This window comes from Sturnus vulgaris, chromosome 1, assembly GCF_052056855.1.
Source record: "Sturnus vulgaris isolate bStuVul1 chromosome 1, bStuVul1.hap1, whole genome shotgun sequence".
Lineage (NCBI taxonomy): Eukaryota > Metazoa > Chordata > Aves > Passeriformes > Sturnidae > Sturnus > Sturnus vulgaris.
Genome location: NC_142243.1, coordinates 94,939,665 through 94,959,241, shown reverse-complemented (window position 1 = coordinate 94,959,241; position 19,577 = coordinate 94,939,665). Strand labels below are relative to the sequence as shown.

At 35.8% G+C, this 19,577-nt stretch overlaps 1 long non-coding RNA gene across 3 annotated transcripts in view; it reads left to right on the top strand.

Moving 5' to 3' along the window:
• Positions 1 to 19,577, top strand: part of LOC148225361 (uncharacterized) — a 157,377-nt gene that overhangs the window by 49,739 nt on the left and 88,061 nt on the right. Inside the window, exons 3-6 of one of the 3 annotated variants that reach the window (XR_015806255.1) lie at positions 4,235 to 4,300; positions 4,908 to 4,963; positions 6,228 to 6,342; positions 14,849 to 14,932. This is a non-coding gene — a long non-coding RNA (uncharacterized LOC148225361). The remainder of the gene's footprint in view (positions 1 to 4,234; positions 4,301 to 4,907; positions 4,964 to 6,227; positions 6,343 to 14,848; positions 14,933 to 19,577) is intronic. The other 2 variants (XR_015806260.1, XR_015806261.1) reach the window with 2 other exon arrangements.

The following is a 19,577-nucleotide window of genomic DNA, read 5'->3' as shown; positions in this document are numbered from 1 at the left end:
TTTTCACAGGGCAAAAAGAACAAGAATTGCTTTCCTGACAGGGAATATTATGCATTATGTGGGGTAATGTGCATTTTGGACTAGCAATATTAATAACTGGAAAATCAAACAAACAAGCAACCCTCCCAAATAGTCATAAATCCTCCTAAAACTAAGCCAGAAGAAAACAATCCTCAAATCAGCCAAATAAAATATTAATAATTTTAAAAAAGGCAAAAAAGTTCCGACAAAAAGTGATTGTGTGTTTACTTTTTAGGATGTGCAAGGACATCCTATTTTGTAATAACTGACATTTTGGTCAATCACCCTCTGTGCTAAGCCAGTGCATTGCGAAAAGCAAATCTAATGGTATTTATTTTTTCTTAAAAGTTCTTGTCTTTTGTTTAGCTAACTCTGATAGATCCTGAAATAGTTTTCTTTCCAATTTTGTGCTGAGAACAATAAAACCGATCAGATTTACCAGACAACTACATTATCACTTTCTGCCATAATTTGTGCCATAATTTGAATAATCTACAGGGTGTGTTTCTTGCCATATTGTAAGTAATAAAACTCAGCGTTTCTTTAGTGTGTGCCTGTATTTGCTATAATGGAAGTGTTGGCAGCATAAGAGATATTATAAGTTTTCTAATAGATCAGGCAGCTAATGTTGTTTGTTGGTGTTCCTTTGTTGTTTTTTTTCCAGGAGGATGGATTTTGTTGGGCAAGTCAGAGAAAAATGTTAAGGGATTAGTCTTGATTTGTAAATTACATCCACTTAGAAAGGTTTTATGTAGTCCTACTCTCACTAAAGTAAGCCACAGTGATGATTGCTTTGAGGGGAGGAGAAATAGGCCTTTATATTTTCAGTGTGTTTTCTCTTCAGAGTCACTAGAGAACCAGCAGTAGTTTTTAAAGAGGCAGGTGAATTTAGAAATGCCAAAGAGAATATTTATAGACATTTCTTAGCATACAAGCTTTTTATATGAACTAGTATAAATAGTACTGGCTTGCTGAGACATGGATTACAGTAAATCTACTGATTTTATATGTAAGCAGTCTCAGTTATGTAGGAAAACAAATGCATATCAATGTGACTAACCTACTCTGAAATTTTTCCATGTCATTCTATAGGAACTATAAATACAAAGCAGAATGACATTAACCTGATTTTTTAATACCAAAGACAGCAAGTGGAAAAATGTCATAAAATCAGATTTTGTATGACTGTCACAACTTGTCACCTACGTAATTTATGCTGTAAAAATATGAAGAGAGCAGGATGCTATACATGATTTATAAAGATATAAATAGCAAACAGTGCTTGAAATGTATATATTTTTTATTGCTAGCTATTCTCTAACCCCATTGTGTAATGCTGAGAATTGAACTTGTTTCCCAATTTTTAACTTTTTTTCTTCAGCAAATCAGTCACATTGGAGAGGGGCACACTGAACTGGCAGGCAATTGTGAGACCAGCTAAATTTCTGTAACTTAACAATCAGGATAAATTAAAGAATCATGTAAATATAGCCCTAGACTATTAATAGGTGGCATTGTTGTAATATTTTAAACCCTAAAAAATATAGAAAATGTATGGGCTTTTTGACAGGTGATATTTTGTCTGTGTTGAAGAACTCTCTGGCTGTACTTTCAAACAGTGTGAATTTCTTAAGTCTTGAGAGGAAATAGAAAAACGTGTGCTTTGAGGGTGAGAGGCTGGAGGAAGAAAACTACCATAATTTTTAGGGGCTACAAAGCTTTGTTTGCTACCTATGAAGGTCATCAGTGAGTTGTGAGTGTGCTTTTTTTGGTTATTAATTGAGAATGTATTGGTATTTATATTGTGAGATTGGGTCTCTGTAGACTGATGCAGAGCTACTGATACAGTATTGATCATGAGCTCTTTCATAGCAGGGATATGTAGGCACGTCAGTAAGTAAAGTTCATTCACTATGGTTCCCATGTGAGTCTCATTACTGATTTAATTTACTCAACTCTTAAATGGCTTTGTTAGGCATTAAGAGCAGATCTTGCTCTTAGACATAGGGTCATTTCACTCGCTTTACTTAACCAGACTTTTCGTGCTACCCCCTGAGCCAGCCTGAATTTTATTATTATTATTAGTTATTTATTTTTATTATTATTTTGGAATAGGTTTCTTGAGCTAGGGTATCAAATGTTGTATTTCTTGAGGAATATTTTAATGTCACATTATTTCCATCTCTGGGTAATCATCTGTCACTTTAAATACCAGTGTCAAGTAAAGACTCCAAGTCCCTGAGGCCAAAAACTCATGCTTTTCTCCACTATAAATTAGGGCACATTAGGACTCAACCTTTCTTACAGTTTGTATTTTATCCCATTCTTGCTGCTGATGACCACCTGGACAGAAGGTCTTCCGTGAGACAGCTAATATTTAGTTCTTGTCTAATTTCTGGAGGTGGCAAAGAAGGCCATGGAATTTGGAAGATGTGTTACAAAAACCTCCTCTTATTTGTCCCACTGCTGCTTTTAAAGGCTTGAACTGCTGCATTACTACATTCTCAATAGCTTGTACCTTTCTAAGGAACTTCCTTTCTAATGTAGCTGGAATTATTGCCAGGTGTCAGGAGAGGGGTGCTGCTTCTCACCTGAGTAGAGGACAGTTGCAGTATGAGGAGGGATCCCAAGGGCTCTCTTTTCAGACATCTCTCTCATTCACATATTTTGTGTTGAGAAACTATTCAAGAGTGATTGTGAAGTCAAGCTGGAGCTGTTACTGGATAATCAGTGTCAGGGTTGATTGGATATTGCAGATTAGTGGAGGTGCTAAAATTTTGTCAAGTGTGTAGGCAGTGAACCTTGTAAAAGTGTTCAAAGTTGCTCATAAAGGAGACTTTTTTTTGCCACATGAGAACAAATCTGTGTCAGCAGAATTCAGATGAGCTGAAGACAAGAATTTACATAGCTGTATAGAATCCTAGGATCATCAAGATTGGAAAATACCTTTAAAATTATCCTAAAATTAAAAAAAAACATTATAATGATTCAACCACCATCATCATCATATTCACAACTAAATCGTGTTATCAGTGAAATACCCACATGTATTCTGAACACACCCAGGGATTGGGACTCCACCACTACTCTGGGCAGCTTCTTTCAATGCTTGAACACCACTTTCTCTGGAGAATTTTTTCCTAATATCCAATCTAAACCTCTCCTGGCACAACCAGGGCAATTTCCTCTTATCCTGTTACCTGTGAGAAGAGACTGACACTCACTTGGCTACACCCTCCTTTCAGATGGTTGTAAAGAGCAATAGGGTCTCCCCTGAACTTCCTTTTCTCCAGGTTAAACACCCCCAGTTCCCACAGCTGCTCCCCAGAAGACTACTGCTCCTTCATAGGCAGACTCTCTGTATTTGCTAACATAATGTCTCTCTCAGCAGGTAGGATGTGTGTTAGAGTTGACATGTTGCATAACTTTGATTTTGGACTCTGCTTTCAATACCATCAGAAGAGAGAAATGGCAGACTCCATGCCTTCATCTGACTGCCTGACACCTCCAGTTCCTCAGCTTTTGTGGAAGGGACAGGCAGTACAGGTCATTGAATAAAGCCAATATAGGTCATCTTTTCTTTCTTCCCTACTAGTGCCAAGCTAAGTGTGGGGAGGAAAAGAGAATAATGGAGAACCACAGAAAATGCAGGAGCAGTGAATATATTGCTTAAAGAGGGGTGCAAAGCCATTAGGAACTGTGAAGGTTATACTAATTAAGGATCTTTAATGTGTGGATGAAGAGCCAAGAAACTTCATGCAGCTAGTAATTAGTTAATTAGTTTAGATTTAATAAGAAGCTGTAAGTTCTATACAACATGTTAGTCAGCAGGAGCTTCTAAAGCAGGGGCCAGGTTTATCTTTGTATGTCAGAGCTGGCACAGTGAGCTGCACACGCCTTCCTTAATGGGAGGTCAGAAGAGTTGCCAAATGTGTAATAGAAATACAGGTTTTTTCAGTGGTATTTTGGCATCAAGGCCATTTTTTTTGACTCACCTAAATGTTTAAGATTGCTGAAAGTAGTATCAAGAGAGAAATGTTGAGGCCTCAAAATTTAAGAGGTATCCCCACATCTCAAGGGGATCTAAAGCAATACACCATTGATGCAAAAGATATTCTTTAGTTAAACATCTCATTTTATACAATAACAGACAGGAATTAAATAAAAGTGGAAGGCCTAGGACGTGAACTAAAACATCTGGTTGTTTTTTCAGGTTTCCAGCAGTTCAAATGTAGTGTGGACTATATTTTGTGGACAGCGTTCTTCCCTGTATGATATGGTGAGAGGTCTCCTTTGCTGCATTTTTCTGGTTGGATATTTAAAGTACTAATATTGGTTTTAAGCTTTGGGGTATACTTCTGTCCAGAAGCAAAATGAACTTCTGCAATAAACATGACTGAGAGTTTTACAGTAGACTAAGTAAGCAACTTTATGAGGAAAGGTTATGAGGAATCTTAAGAGCTGAGTTCATCCTTGCTCACTTCCCTGCTTTGCTTTTTGGCTGCTCTGTAGAAAGAATAATGCTGTGTCTGGAGTTCCTGGAAAGCTGGCTATGTATAAGCAGAGGATGTGATGTAAAGATCAACACTGTTGCAGTAAATTATTTATGCTATTAGTCAAAATTATTTGTTGTTGTTTATGAGGAATTTTGCATCAGAGCATAAAGAGCAAAGGCTATTTCTGTGGTGACTGAACACAGTACATTACTTAACCCAGCCTCCCACACAATTACACAGTAACATACTGCATGTGCATGAAGGAGTTTGTTGTTGCATGAATATGCTAATATATTTGTCTTGAAATGCCACAATTTTCTCAGCATGGTGCCAACCATATAGCACCTTTCTTTCATACTGAGTATACCTGATCCATGGAACTTCTCACAGGTCTCCACTTCAGACATCTAGGGCTTGCCAGAAGACAAGTCAAGACAAATAGTGAGGTAATGTACTTTTGTTGTCTCCAGAGAGTGTTAATATCCAGTTTCTGGGGTCTGGAGATACGTACTTTCAAAAGTATTGCTGGTGTTGAAGGCAAGTCGTCCAAGTGGCCATTTGTTAGCTCTTCTTCTTCTGTTGTTTCCAACTAAGTAATTGGAAGGGACTGATAAAAATGTCTCTTTCAGGTCAACCATGAATTTGTTTTCTGACTCCTCAAACCACAGAGGCACTGTTCAAATCTTAGAACCACCATCTAAAAATGTATTAGCATGTCAAAGATGCATACTGGAGGCAGTACTGGAAGCACTGCAGCTACAGTGAGGTGGCCCTGGGTCAGTATGGTTTTGATCCCATAGAGACAACTTGCTTTCTCCACCGATGGAGAAGTTTTAGTTTGCATGGTAAGGAAGAGAAAATTAGCAATTTCAGATTAGTTGATAAAAGGGACTTTTGTGTCTGGATCCAGATTTTTAGCTGTCATGGTTCTGTGGTCCATGATTTACCTGGACAGCCCATCTGGCTGAGGTAGAAATTTGCTTCCAGCTAGGCGTGATGTGTCCCTAAAGGCAAGTTCAAGTCTGCTGTGTTTACAACATGAGGACAGGAGGCACCATACATGCAAATGACAAGGACTGTACTTTTGTGTGTTGCCTTTTGTAGGGCTTGTAATACAGTCCACTAATACTGTAATAAAAATCAGCTTTATCTTCTAGAATAAACATAAGTTTGGGAAGCCATGAAGTCAGCATTCAGTTTTTCTATGACTATCTAACTAGTACACAAGTGCTGTGGAGCTCCATTTTCCATGTATGTTTGGCCCACGTTTTGGCCAATTACATAAACAGCGTACTAGTTATCAAATGTTTTAGTATAGATTAAGCACAGAAGATGTTTTGAGCTCTTCTGGAGTTAAGATTTAAATATATATTTAAATTATTCCCCCCCCTAGAACTATGTGTGTTTTAAAGAGTTGGTTTTCTTTAGGAGATATAAGTCAGCTTGAATCTTTCCCTTAGGGGTTTTAAAAAAAGCTAACACCTACTGAAACGGTATTAAGACTCATTGTCTTCATTGTCTGAATATTTTGTAATCTGTCTGAGCCAATCTTCAATTTAAAAGTGGTTTATTTTGTATGTCTAACATCAAAAGAGGTTTCTTTGGTAATATTTAAAATATGTGCTTTGCTTTTTTTTGTCTCTTCTTTTCTTTTTTTTTTCTTTCCCACTGGCACATACATTTTGTATGCTAAAATTATTACAAGGGAAGATCTTTGCTTTAGAAACTCACTCTTCATACATATGCCTGAAGTCAAGAAAAGCATTCTACTGTTTATTCCATGTGATCACACAGCCAATTAATCAAGATTTGAATGAGTATCAAGGTATAGCCTTCATTCTGTCTGCTTATTAACTTTCATTATGTGTAAATCTAAGTTGTAATTGTTAACAGGATAGATTATGCTCCAAAGTTTTTTTCCTATAACAGCATTCCTTCACAGTTCCCCTTATTAAAGCGTACCCAGGGTGATATATTATGTTAAGAAGGTTTAAAACATAAGGTGACAATGACCTTCCCTTTAATTAACTATGATGGAAATAAAGGTGAGAACAATGATGATGAAGCTCTGCTGGAGACCATAAATCATTTGCTGTACTGGTTAGACAGGACACAGCTACAAAAATAACCTTGCAATTCACAGGTTAAATGGCTCTTCCATTGTGCTACGTTCACTATTGTTTTTATTTAAATACATACAGATAACTTTCATTTTATGGCAGTGTAAAAATTTTCTTGTACTAAAAAATGAGTTATTTTCTGAATATATTTGAAAACATCTGAATACTTTTTTGGTTAAAACATTACTCAATATCTCAGCTTTTAAACAGCAAAATATCAGATGTACCAATGGAAAGCTGGGATACTTCTGTGTTTTCCTCTATAAACTTGTGCTGTAAATGACAGAAGATGGTCTAATGTTTTGTTGTAAAATAGTTCTTTGTTTCTCCTAATGATTTTGGACTTTACCATGTGAGACGAGCTTGCTAATTATATTCTTCAGAGTCTGAAAACATTTTCTAACTTAATTGAGTAGGTTTCAGAAGATATTACATGTTCTTTGCAATAAGACTGCTTCTTTTTCTAAATACATCCCTTTATCAGTGAGTTATAGTCCTCCACTATTTAGTATACAAACAGAGTTTGCAATATAATGGGAACAATTAAATTTTAATTGCAGTTCAACAGAAGTCATAAATACATTGACTAGGGTCAACTGCTGCACAATAAATTAAGCAAGACTTCTGTCACCTTGACTATCAACATTGCCGTAAGGATATTAGATGTTTCCTAGTCAAATTCTGCTGGATAATCCTGTAAGATTAGAATATATTCAGAAGCTGCCCTTTTAAACCCAAGCAAGAAAACCCTAATGAAAGTTCACAAATTATTTTGGGTTTCCTTTGTGTTTTATATTTCCTGATTTCTCCATGATGTGCTCTCAGTCATTGAGACTAGTAAATCTAAACGTGGAAAACAAAGTCTGGTGGAAAAAAAATGATAAAAAGAGTTCAAAGGCGATGTTAACAGGTATTAAACAAGAATTTTGTGATACTTTGCAACTGATAAGAAAGAGGTAGGTCTTTTAGAACTGAAAATATATGAAAGAAATTAGTATAACAACAGCAAGTCCAAAATTAGCTGTCCGTTCTTTTCTGTGTTGCAATGCCAGCAGTCATTGCTGGGGTAAGTTTTGGGTGGTAACTTTTTTTAAAATAAATTTCAAGATAAGAGTGTGGAGTTTTATCTTATGCTCATTCCCAAGTGCTTCAATCTAGTATTTTAAGATAAATCATCAGAGAAGTTTTGGCTTTTTGAAGTGCAGAAACATAGATGAAGGGAGCATGGATGGAGAACTAGATGTCTGGGAATTACTTTGAGCAGACTAACTCCCTAGGGCAGTAAAATGTTTTGTAGTTAAGTGACATTGGTGTAGTTGACTGTCCCTTTATGTGGTTAAACAGAGTGTGTAAGAAGGGGAATAATAATTCTTACTTCTTCAGTGTGTCTTGTACATAACATTTCAGAAGAACTTTTTTTTTTAAAGTATGCAGTCAGCATTAGTCCTTCCTCTGTGTTGGCGTGTGGGTGGCAATATGCACAGGTTTTGAGACACAGAAAATATTACTGAGTTTGAAATCAAGTTTCTTTGGTTGCTGCAAAATCTTCAAGTGATGCACTCAGAATTCTGCATTTTTCCCTGAGTATCCAATCCACAACACAGTGGGAACATTACTACAATATTTGTTTATTTGGCACCTTCCTGCATATATTGAGCAAGTAACAAAAGTGACTGGGATGTCATCGGTTCCAAATGTATAAGCAATATTAGGGAACTGATGAGTCAAGATACCTCCAAACGATCACAGTATTATTCTGTACCTGGTGGTCCTGTAAGTCAGATGATAAAGGTGATAATTCCTTCTCTACAAACCCTTAATACTGGTTGTGATGCTTGCTATTGTAACAGCTATTGCTATTACACTGTTGTGGGCAGTGATGCTCAGCATTCACCACAGCTCATGCTCTTTTGCATTTCTTAGTACCCTAGCTTGAGCAGTAGATGCTGCCTGATGGTTCTGACCTGTCCTGACCTCAACACAGACAATGAAGAGGGAGAAAAGTCCCTTCCAACTCTACAGATAATTGACATGGAAACAGAAGACTTGTTTTCATGCTTTAGTGTAGCACAGAACAACAAATGTTCAGAGCCTCTTCTGGACAGGGAAATAATACAAGGGTATTTATTTAGGTTAGGCAGAAAGGTCAAAATATTGCCCAGTCCCCAATGGACTAATCTCATTCTAACATTTCACACTTAATGCATCCCAACCCTTTTGGTTGATATTGATTTCCTTGAAACTCTGAATTTTTTTTCAATGAGCCACTTCAGTATTTCTGGAAGAATTTCTATCTCAATCTGATTTTTATTCTTTGGATCCTATTTTCTCTCTTAATGAATGTTTTCAATGGAGAATATTTGTGCTATACCAAGATATATTCCAAGATTTGTAAAGGATAATATTCTGGTGATGATGCAACACACTCACATATTTTACTAAAAAGACACTTTTTGAGTCACTGGACAAAAATGCTAATGTCAGAGTATCAGAGTCTTGGTGATGGGGTAAAATGCTGTAATAGTATAGCAGAAGTGTCAAGCATTGAAGACAGAGTTGGTAATAACCAGAGACAGACCCTAGCTTGGCTTCTTCATGCAAGAATGGCAACCAACTCCAGTTTCAGACCAGAGTGCAATATCCATTTCCTTAGTTTGATTTTCTGTGAAGTAGCTGGTCAATAGTCAATTTCCATAAATAATAATAACAGGAAGTCTTTGAAGGAAAATGAGAAATTACTTTGCTGTTGCTATCACTCTGCTGCTTTTCTCAGTCTGTAAAGCTTTTGTCTATTGCAATCCAACCTTTCTAGGAAAGAAAGAATATTTTTACCATTGGTATTAATTCATAAGATTGCTTAGGTGGGATTCCCTCCTACGTTTTATTGCCTTTTTTGGCTGACCTTTCTATTAGAAGAGATAACTTTCTACAATATACTTTAATTACCTGTTTTTCATAATCTTGCATTCATGCCCTAACCTAATTAAGTGGGGAAATACTATAACATTTACTTAGTATTTCATAGGCCTCCCACAATTCCTTACTAATTTTTTCTTGTCTGTACATTGTCTGCACCTGGCCCCCAAGCTTTTCTCCATATTTCATTTTTTCTTTCTTATTAGAATAAGAAGTGCCTATTATTGGAATAAGAAGTACTTCAAGACTCACACCCACATTGGAGCCAAAAGTCATTTGTGATTAATGTGCTGAAGCTGAAAAGTATGGTTTTTTTCTCTGCACTTCTTCTGACTTCCATATTTTTAGTACAAAGGCAGAAGTTGCTAACTTCTGTATTGCAAAGTTAGAAGACAAATGGATAGTACTGAACATATTATAAATAAGGTAAAGAAGAGACATAAACGAGGGACAAAGACCAGAAATTACGCTACTTCTAAAAGTATCATATCAGCTTATTCATGACAAGGAAAAGGTAAGAAAAGAGAGAAGGAAATTGCTGCAGGTTTACTTGTCTAATGACTGTCAGACACTTAGGAAAAGCTCTCATGAAAATGCCTAGGTGTACACTTAAGAAATGTGAATGGACATGCTAAATCTAAAATAAAAATTACTTATTTATTCTTTATCAAGAGAGAAATGTTTCTTTTCAATGACTGGGATTTTGTTTATTTGGCTTCTGTTTTCTTTTCTTTTTTTTTTTTTTTTTTTTTTTTAATGCAGTTGAATGGAATTCTCTTGTCTTACACTGTAATCCCAAGTTATTTTGGGCAGCCAAAGTGGATATTTAAAGGCACATTTAATGTCCAGAAGTTTTTTAGGGAAAAAACTTGGCTGAGAATCGGATTTGCATCATGCCATAATTTCTTCCCTCAGAAACTGTGAAAGAGCATGAGCTGCATACACAGTTCAGTGGCAGGAGTCTGTTTTTGTAGTAGTTTTAATGACAACACCTTTTACATTTTTACAAGGGTGTAGAAATAGAAAAGAAACTTTTCCATTCTAAGTATTGGGCAGGCACAAAATGTTATCAAACAAATTTCAATTTGTTGAGATTCCTCTATAAGAGGGGATGCCAGCCAGTCGCAGGCATTGTGTACTTTGTCTGCACATCTGCAGGGGACTGTGCACTGCACACCAATTTAGAGTAGATTCTTGGTACATGACATGCATGTACTATATCTACATCTTCCTGATTAATTAAGATTAATTAGATACAACCGCTGTTTTAATATTGGACTAGGTTCAAGCACATTTTTTTCACCTACAGTGTCACTATCTCAGAAATATTGTTCACCTTACAGAATTGTATAATGTCGGCACATATTTAGGATTCACATTAAAATGAAAAGATGTTTTTAATATTGTGGAAGAAGGGAGATAACTATGAAAGTATGATGCTGGGGTTTTTTGGCTTCTGTTGAGTCCTATTTAGGACAGAGGGCAAGAGGAGTTGATTTCACAGCTTAAAGTCCAGCTATCAATGTAAGAAGTTTTATGATTAAGGATGACATTTTAACACAATTAGTTTTAGATTGTACTTAATAATAAAAAAAATTGAGGGTTAGTATATAAATCAACAGGTACATCTTACCCCCATGAGCTTTCTAAAACATGATTGAGTTTGACTGTAACCTTTTCTTTAATCCACACTAGAATGGGAAGAAAGATTTAGGGATTGATAACAAATCGGGAAATTAATGAAATGAATAACTTTTGATTAATTTCAGGTTTCAAAATCAGGAATTTTGGGGGATTGTTAATAAAACTCCTTTAGTTGAGGAAGCAGGGAAATGGGAAAACCCCACTGACTATTATAAGGAAAAGGTTACCTTTGTAGGAGCTCTAGTGTCAAAGTTTCATATGGTTTCCTGACTTTGGGATGAAAAATGTTCTTCTAGACTCTGTAGAAGAGATTGCAAGAGCCTTGGAGAGATTTTTAAAGGAAATTTTGAGATTTGTGCAAAATGTAGTTAGCAAAGCTAGCTGTCACCTAGGTTAATTGCTGAAAATTTTGGTTTATATACTCTTTTGGTTCTTTTTTTCAGTCAAGGGCTGGTAAGAAAATCAGTCAATTGGTTTAGAATAAGAAGTAGCAGCATGATTAGAAAGTCCAGTAAATCAAACCGCCCATGCAAATACTCAGTAAAATTAGCTGCACTATGGTATTAATATCTGTCATGGTACTAGTGGGTTGATAGGAAATTGTATTCTGAATCCTAATTACAAAAAGTCTGCAAAAGAAAACAAACCTCTGAGCAACTTGAATTTTTATTTGAGCAAGTGAAAGTCAAATCAATTTGACTGGATCTTTTTAAAAACAGATTTTACTTGGTTTGTTACCATTTTAATTTTTTTCCATACTTGGTGCTAATCAGGCATGACAAATAGGCTCACCTTTGAACACACTTTGCACTAATAATGTCATAAAGTAACTCCCTTTAATTGGTACCTCAGGCTACTCTCATCAAACAAGCTCATAAAAAGAAACTAGTGACAGCTTTCACTTCTGCTAGATTTATTAAATAGTTCTCATCTATCCCCTGACTGTATGTGTTTGCACTGCTACTCTAGGCCTGACCTTTGATCAAAGAAGCAATATATTTTTTTGTTCCACAACAAACTTGCGTCATCACTTTCATTCAGACATTTATTCTTGCTATGCATGGCTATTATGAAAACTTTGCGCTTAGAAATAAAAAGGACAGTCCCTTTACAGTCAGGTTTACAGTTCACTATAATGCAGCAAATATGTTTTAAAGACAGAGACATAAATTTATAATTTATTGCACAATTGATTTTTTTTCTTCACAGATTGTGTAAGGAAAGACTCTCATATGTGCTCATTATTCAAAACTATTCACCCAATAACTTGTGTGGATAATTCTTGGTGTTGGTCTGTAGCTCATTCTCAAGGATCTCATTGTGAATATTTGATCATCGAAATTCCAGCTCAGTGACTCATCACCTAAATCATATGGTATGCTTCTGCCAGGATGGAGGAACACAGCCCTTAATTTTCTACTTAATGATTCAGAAAGTGGTGAGCACTTGTCCTCTGAAAGTCAAGGCCCTTTATCAAATACCAGAACTTGGGGTCTTATCTTAGTCATTGGTTTTAGCAGATGTTGGAGGCAATAGCCTGTGAATGCAGATCCAAATTTTGTTTTTTTAACTATTGAATTTTAAATTAGATATCTTGATGGATGCATCTATTTTATGTTCTTTTCTGACAAGTATTCAAGGCAACTAACAGATAAGAGTGAAATTATTAAAAGTGTGTTTCTTGTACAGTCTATACTGTAACTGTTATATTGTCTACAATTAGGGTAGATCACAGTGGAATTTTTAATCTTGATTAGTATCAAATTTCAGAGAGTATCTAGATTTTGCTTTTTGGATTTTATATGAACACTTTTGTCATCATTAAGGAAAACTAATTCTTCCAGTGATAATTTGTTTTATGATGTAATTTTGTGTGAACTGCCTTTTGCCTGCACAGGTAGTTTCTCTTAGTAATATTTTAAGGCTAAGCATAGATTTATTAATTTTAAATGAAGATGTTTTATTTTATCTGTCCATAATGCCTTTATATTAGATTAATTTGCTCTTTTCAAGCCAATTTATATCAGAGGTTTTTCATTACAGCATAGAATTTAAAATGAATGAATTCGGCAATCAGTGATGTTTACAGTTCATTAAAATGTGCATTAAGAATGTGTTTGGAGTATAACTATGCATCCATTTATAATTCACCCAGGTCTTTTTAGGTGACTTTCCTGAATTTCAGGCTCTCTGAATTGATAGGGACCTAAGTTAGTACACTATAAACGGTATCAGAAGGGAATTAATGATTCTCAGAGTCCTAGTTCTTTCTCTTTTCCCTCATTATTATAGCAGCCAGAAAGTTATTTTAGTATTTTCTAATTTACCTATCCATCTGCCCTTCTCCTGACAGTCTGTATAGATCAGTTCAATTTCGGTGATATATAAATGTGACTCTATTAACCTCTTTAGGAAAAGACAGTCCCTGTCAAATGCATAAATGTACTATCAAAATGACAGGTCGGATACTGTTCTGAATGTGGTTTATAGCATTTTATTTACCACTGGTGACTTCTGTCTTATAAACTACTTGGTGCTACTGTACTCTTATTTGCTATGTGGATAAACTGTACATCCATCAAATTTAGACCTAGTTTTAAGCAGAATACATGTCTATTGTTAAATTATCTTATGAACTGAGGAATTTTAGACAGTCTGCAATCATGTAAAAAGCATTTATTGACTCCTTGTGAGGAACATGTGTGTTTGAATAGATACTTTTGTAAAGTTCTAAGGCCACAGAAAGAACAAGATTAAAAGATTTTGTTTTTATTTGAAACATTCCTAGTTGTATTTTAATCATATTTGGAGAAAAGGTGACATGGTAACTTTAAAATATTATAAAAATACCTTGTAAGCTACTAGCTATTCAGTATTAATATAGCTTTTATTATTCTTTCTTTCTTTCCCTGTAGATGAAATTTTTACATTAAATGCTACCACTTTGCTAATTTATACCTGGTAAAAGTTTCAAGCAATACTTACCCATTTTTGGGCTATGTGCAAAAATTTGCAAACCAGTCATGTACTGATACCAGATACAGTAGTAGACACATTTGGGAAAAAACCCTCTCAATAATGCCACAAAATATTATTTCCTAATGTGCTCTGAGGTTTCAAAATTCAACCATCCAAATATGAGAAAAGTCAGTGTGGAATAGAAATATCTAGTTTTTTCATACTGAAAAATTCAAAATATGCAGTTAAATAGCAGTTGCCCTTAGCTAGATGAATTCATTTGAATAAGTTCTTTCTCAGATCCAGTAACTCCCAAGCGGGGATTTTGGTCTGTTTGATTTATGAGAGATTTAGTGAAAAGACTGAAATAACTTAACAATTTATGTCTTCCTTTTTCTAATAATTTCCTTGCTCGGTGTTATATGACATTGACTATTTTCCATTGATCAGCACTATTTTCACACATGGGGCCTGTCCTCATCTTCTAGCGAATGGATGAGAACCACTCAGGGAGGATGGTGCAGAGCTTCTGTTTTGGATCGGGGGAAAGGAAGATTAAATGAACAAATTTCAGGTTTAAATTCTCATCACAGGAAGTAATACCTGTAGCTATCAGTAGAGAAGGTATATGGCAAGCAGCTTGAAAGTGACCTAAGTGGTTACTTCCATTTACAAATGTCATTTGCCTCCCAGGGCTGCTTTCTAAAGAAAGAGAGGACGGGTAGGGACTGCTAAACATGAAGAAACTTCCTGCAAAGCCACCAGACTGGAAAAGAGGTAATTTTGCCTGAATCTGTCCTGCTTCACTAAGCCAAATGGCTTGAAAAGGTACATTGTATTCTGACGTTTTCCTGTTCTAATTTATTCAGTTGACATCGGAAATGTGATAAAGAAACCAGTCAAGGATGCCTTGCTTTGTAAACAATGCAATAGCCAAGTGACATTAAGGATTTAGAATTAGAAGGTAGTGCACCAATTTCTTGTCTCAATTAACAGGCACAGTTCCTACAGTGAAATCTGTCTTTATTAGATATACGAAGAACTAAATTTGTGCTAAATTAAAGAATTTCTCTAAATTGCTCCAGGTAAAAAGGGATGTTCTAAAGTTAATATACTAAAAATCTGTTTTTCAGATATGATTCAGTAGAGATTTATTATGAAAGTAGGTTATTTGGAATGTGAAGTTAATTCAAGGTAAAATCTTTCCCATTTCCTCCTTTTATTGAATCTCTCCAGAATCAGTTTTTCTGCTGGGGCAGATGATTCCTTAACTGCAGGGCTGATGCTGCTTCTGATCACAGGGGAAATGTTTTTTGGAATAAAAAAACCCAAACAGATGGTGAACATTAAAAAAGATGTTTTCAAGCATCCTGATGTGTCTGCAGGACAGCAACAGAGAAAGAAGGTTGGGGCTGACCTTATTCCTCTAACTGGGGAGGAAGGATTTAAGAGAATTGTTCATAGATTTCCATCTTTCCATTTTTTATGGCAGTGTGCAACTACAGGTGTGGCTTCTGCACCCTAGCAGCTACAAAAACTACCTGAAGGAGAAATTCCTTTCTTCCAAAGCTAATATGATCTAGTTTTCAGGTGGTGTCTTCAGAAACAGCATATTTGCTCTTTGATGTTTTTTAATTATATGTACTTTAAGTAATGCTTTCAAACTCCTTAATTGTAAGAATTCTCGCCTTAAGTATCTAAAAATTGTTTGGCTTTGATGAATGCAAATGTGATAAAAACCTTAAAAGTATGTTAGCATTCAGAACTGCTGTAGCCTTGCTTAAATACTGTTTGCAGTGAATATGAATAATTTTAATATATCTTAATGTAGAGTGTGCTGTTTCAAAAGGTGGTCTTCATATGGTTTCACATAATAATTTCAGCCTATTCTGCACCCCCACACTTGTTCACACAAGTGACAGAATTTACACAATTAAATCCATTTATTCCAGTGCAGTGAGAGTGTGAGAGTTCTGTATTAAAACTTCTCCTTCGTATCCATTACTTATAACTACTTTTTGACTTTTTGTGCTGTGTCATAAAGAAACTCAAAATGCAGCTCTGAGTGTACCTAATTAAACAGGGAAACAAAATCTCATGGTTAAAAATGTTTTGTTTTTTCTTTTTTTGCTCCTCCTGCTAATGGCAGATCCTTTGAATTGTTTTTCTTGTTTTCCATCTCTGGTTGCCTGCCAATGTTAAGGAAAGTGCCTTTGCCCAAAATTTAACTCTTCTTCTGAATATGTTTCTAGGTTTATGAAAAATACATGTTTAAAAAAACCAAGACACACGAAAATCTCTCAGAGTAAGCAAAATAATTGCTGGTAACTTGTCAGAATGTTTTTGGTTTTTTTTGTTTTTTTTTTAATCTGCAACCCAAATAATAGTGTGAAGGAAGACGTTTTAGTGGGTTTAGTATTTTTCACTCAAAGCTTGTAGAAATTAATACCTTTGTCTCTGCAAGTGTCAAAACATTAATTTGTGTCAAGAACATATGCTTTCAGTACTTAAAACAAGCTTGTTTTTGTGCAGTTGCTCTGCCTTGTTAGCTCTTACACTTCGATTGTCTGGAAAGGTTGCCCCTCTCTACTATACAGAAAAAGGGCCTGGCATAATTTTGCCATGGATTGAATGTGTGTAGTGAACAGTCATTCCTGGTGGAGAAAGGCTGAGCCTCCTGCCATTGTTCTCTTGACAAATAGTGAGTGTCCTCCCTTTCCACTGTCTGACCTTGACTAATTGTGGAGAATTGGTGCAGCTGTCCCTGGCTTATTCTGCACTGCAGCACAAGGGCATGTAAGAAACTTTAAGCTGCCATCATAAAACTCCAGTTTGAGGACTTCATCACAATGCATAGTGCTCACTTGTTTTGTTGTGTGCTGGTTAGTTTGTTGCCGTTTTCTTCCTCTGATAACATGTTTTAGAGTCAATACTGTGTTTTCTTCTAACTTGCCCTTGTATGTATTTTGGAAATTGGTACTAAGAGGTTAGGGTAGGGAGGGTATTTCTAAAATAGCTAGGTAAAGTCACATGGAAAAATACTTATAAAACCATCAATTAAAAAATTATATGGAAAATTAAGCTTATCTAGAAAATGAGTGGAAAGGCATGTTTGTACCTTTTCCTTATTACCATCACAATCTATTGTTACAAATTCTTTTGGTAGAAGTTTCCATATATTAACTTAGAAACTGAAGAATATAATCAGAGAAATAAGTACCATGCATGTTAATACAGGGATAAACTTTTCTGGTGCTGCTTTTAAATATTAAGCCTAACTGAATATTTTAATTACTGTGTATACCAAAGCAAGCAAATTGTTATTTTACTGTATGGGTGATTTTCCATAATACAGAAAGTGGTTAAATAAAGAAATATAATATGCAGTAAATGCAACTTGAAAATTTTACTGGAAATCTTCTGAGAATTTTTATTGCTTTATTTATTTAATTCAGTTAAAAACTTGTTTTGTGAAGAGGGAAAATTCAGTGTACCTACACCATTTTAAAGTCATACTTAGCTTTTAGCATTAGAGGTAAATGGACTCATGTTTGATTGGTAAATAGGTCTTGCATTTGGGCAAATTTAATTCACATAGAAAGAACTACTGCCTTGATTTATTTAAAGCTGATCCTACTTCAATAAAGTTCAGTTTTCAGCTACTGTGCCTTTTCAGTTACACTGCTTCTCAGTGACAGATGATTTTTATAGAATAAACAGATTTCTACAAAAAAAAAATCATGCAGAAGTGAGAAGGGCCTTATATGTCTGCCCAAACATATAAGTCTCTCCAGAATAAAGAGAATTTCTGGATTCTTGGATTGTGTTGCTGCCAACAAGATTACTGTTCAAGGTTTATGAAAAAGGTTAGGAAAAACAAATAAAGCCTCTACTAGAAGATCTGCAGAAACACAGCAAATTTCAGATTAGGTGGCAAAATACTTATTGAAGGAATGAAAGTAGTAGATGGATTTTCAGAAGAGATGAATATTTGGTGGCTTACATCACCTTGGGCATGTATAAGTCAAAAAAAGGCTGGCAGTGTAACACCTTACCCCATGGACTATTTTCCTGGATCTGCTCCAAAGAGTGTGATTTACCACAGAGAATAGGAAGACTGAAAAATTTTGGCCGTGAGATCTTTCTTCCACAAATACTCTGCCAGTCTGACCTGTGCTGACAGGCAAATCAAGTGTTCTGCTTGGTACGTTGCTTACTGCAAGGAAAGAGTGGCAATACATGGCCTAAAGTACTGCAAGGAGACATTTCAAACATGATTGCTTTGGGTTCCTGGTTCTAGAAAATAGGATTCCCTTTAAACTCCCTCATGTCCCTGCTACTCAAACCTTTGCTGGGAGAGCCTTTAGTAACACCCAGTGACCTGCTTAAAACATTTTCAGTAAAAATAAAAATTTGGAAATATCCAGCCTGAATTAAGCTTACTAGCCTCACGGCAGTGTGGTACAACTGTGATGAGCAAGTCCTTCCTTGGTTTGACCTGAAGGCATGATGGCCATTTTTCTCCTCACCCTTCAGAAGAGCTTTCTGATGACCTTGATCCCTCTCTAACTTTCTGTGTAATGGATGTAACAACTTCATATTACTTGACAGCCTGTTTTTGACCTCTGAAAACTATTATGCCTTGAAATTTCCAGCAAGCTATCTTGATAAATGCATTGCCAGATGTTGAAGGTGGTAGAGTCATATTTTAATAGCCCATATGTAAAAAACAAAGCTTGTTTTAAATCCTATAACATCTACAAAATAAAATACATATAAATAAAAATTGTTGTTACTGGTGACTATCTATGTTATCCCTCAGGAGCAGTCATGTACCAGGGCTCTGATGTACCCAATGTTGCTGGAGGTGAACTGACAGCCTAGGGTCATTCTGAAATGTGGAGCCCCGAGATCTCAAACTCCAACCTAGCTGCCCAGCAGGCAGATAAACCCTGTGGCCCTGGTTGTAGGTCCCAGCTACAAAGTCCTTCATCAACACTGCCAGTTTAAGTCCTGCTTGAAGCTGCAGGGTGTTGGTTTTGCAAGGCAGCATGCTGCCTTCCTGCTTGTGTCAGCACAGATGTTGCAGGAAGTGACTGGCTCAGGGACGTATTAGAAGCTCAGTGAGCTATTTTTCTCCCATTTTATATAGAGTTAAAAAAGATAAAAGTCTGCAATATGCTTAAAGACAAGGGATATTTTCAATCTCGTACACACTGACAGTCTAGCAGTTGCAAAGGCACTGCTGGGGCATGTGGGTGTGTTGCACATGGATAGTAATTGGAAGGTGCTCTGAAGAAGAAATCTTCAATCTCACTTTGTGGCCAAACATTTTATTCTGTGGAAATGCACACACTGAATGGTTTTAACTGTCAGTGATTTAGGTTTTCTTTTGTGTGTAGATTGGAACATGATTAGTAAG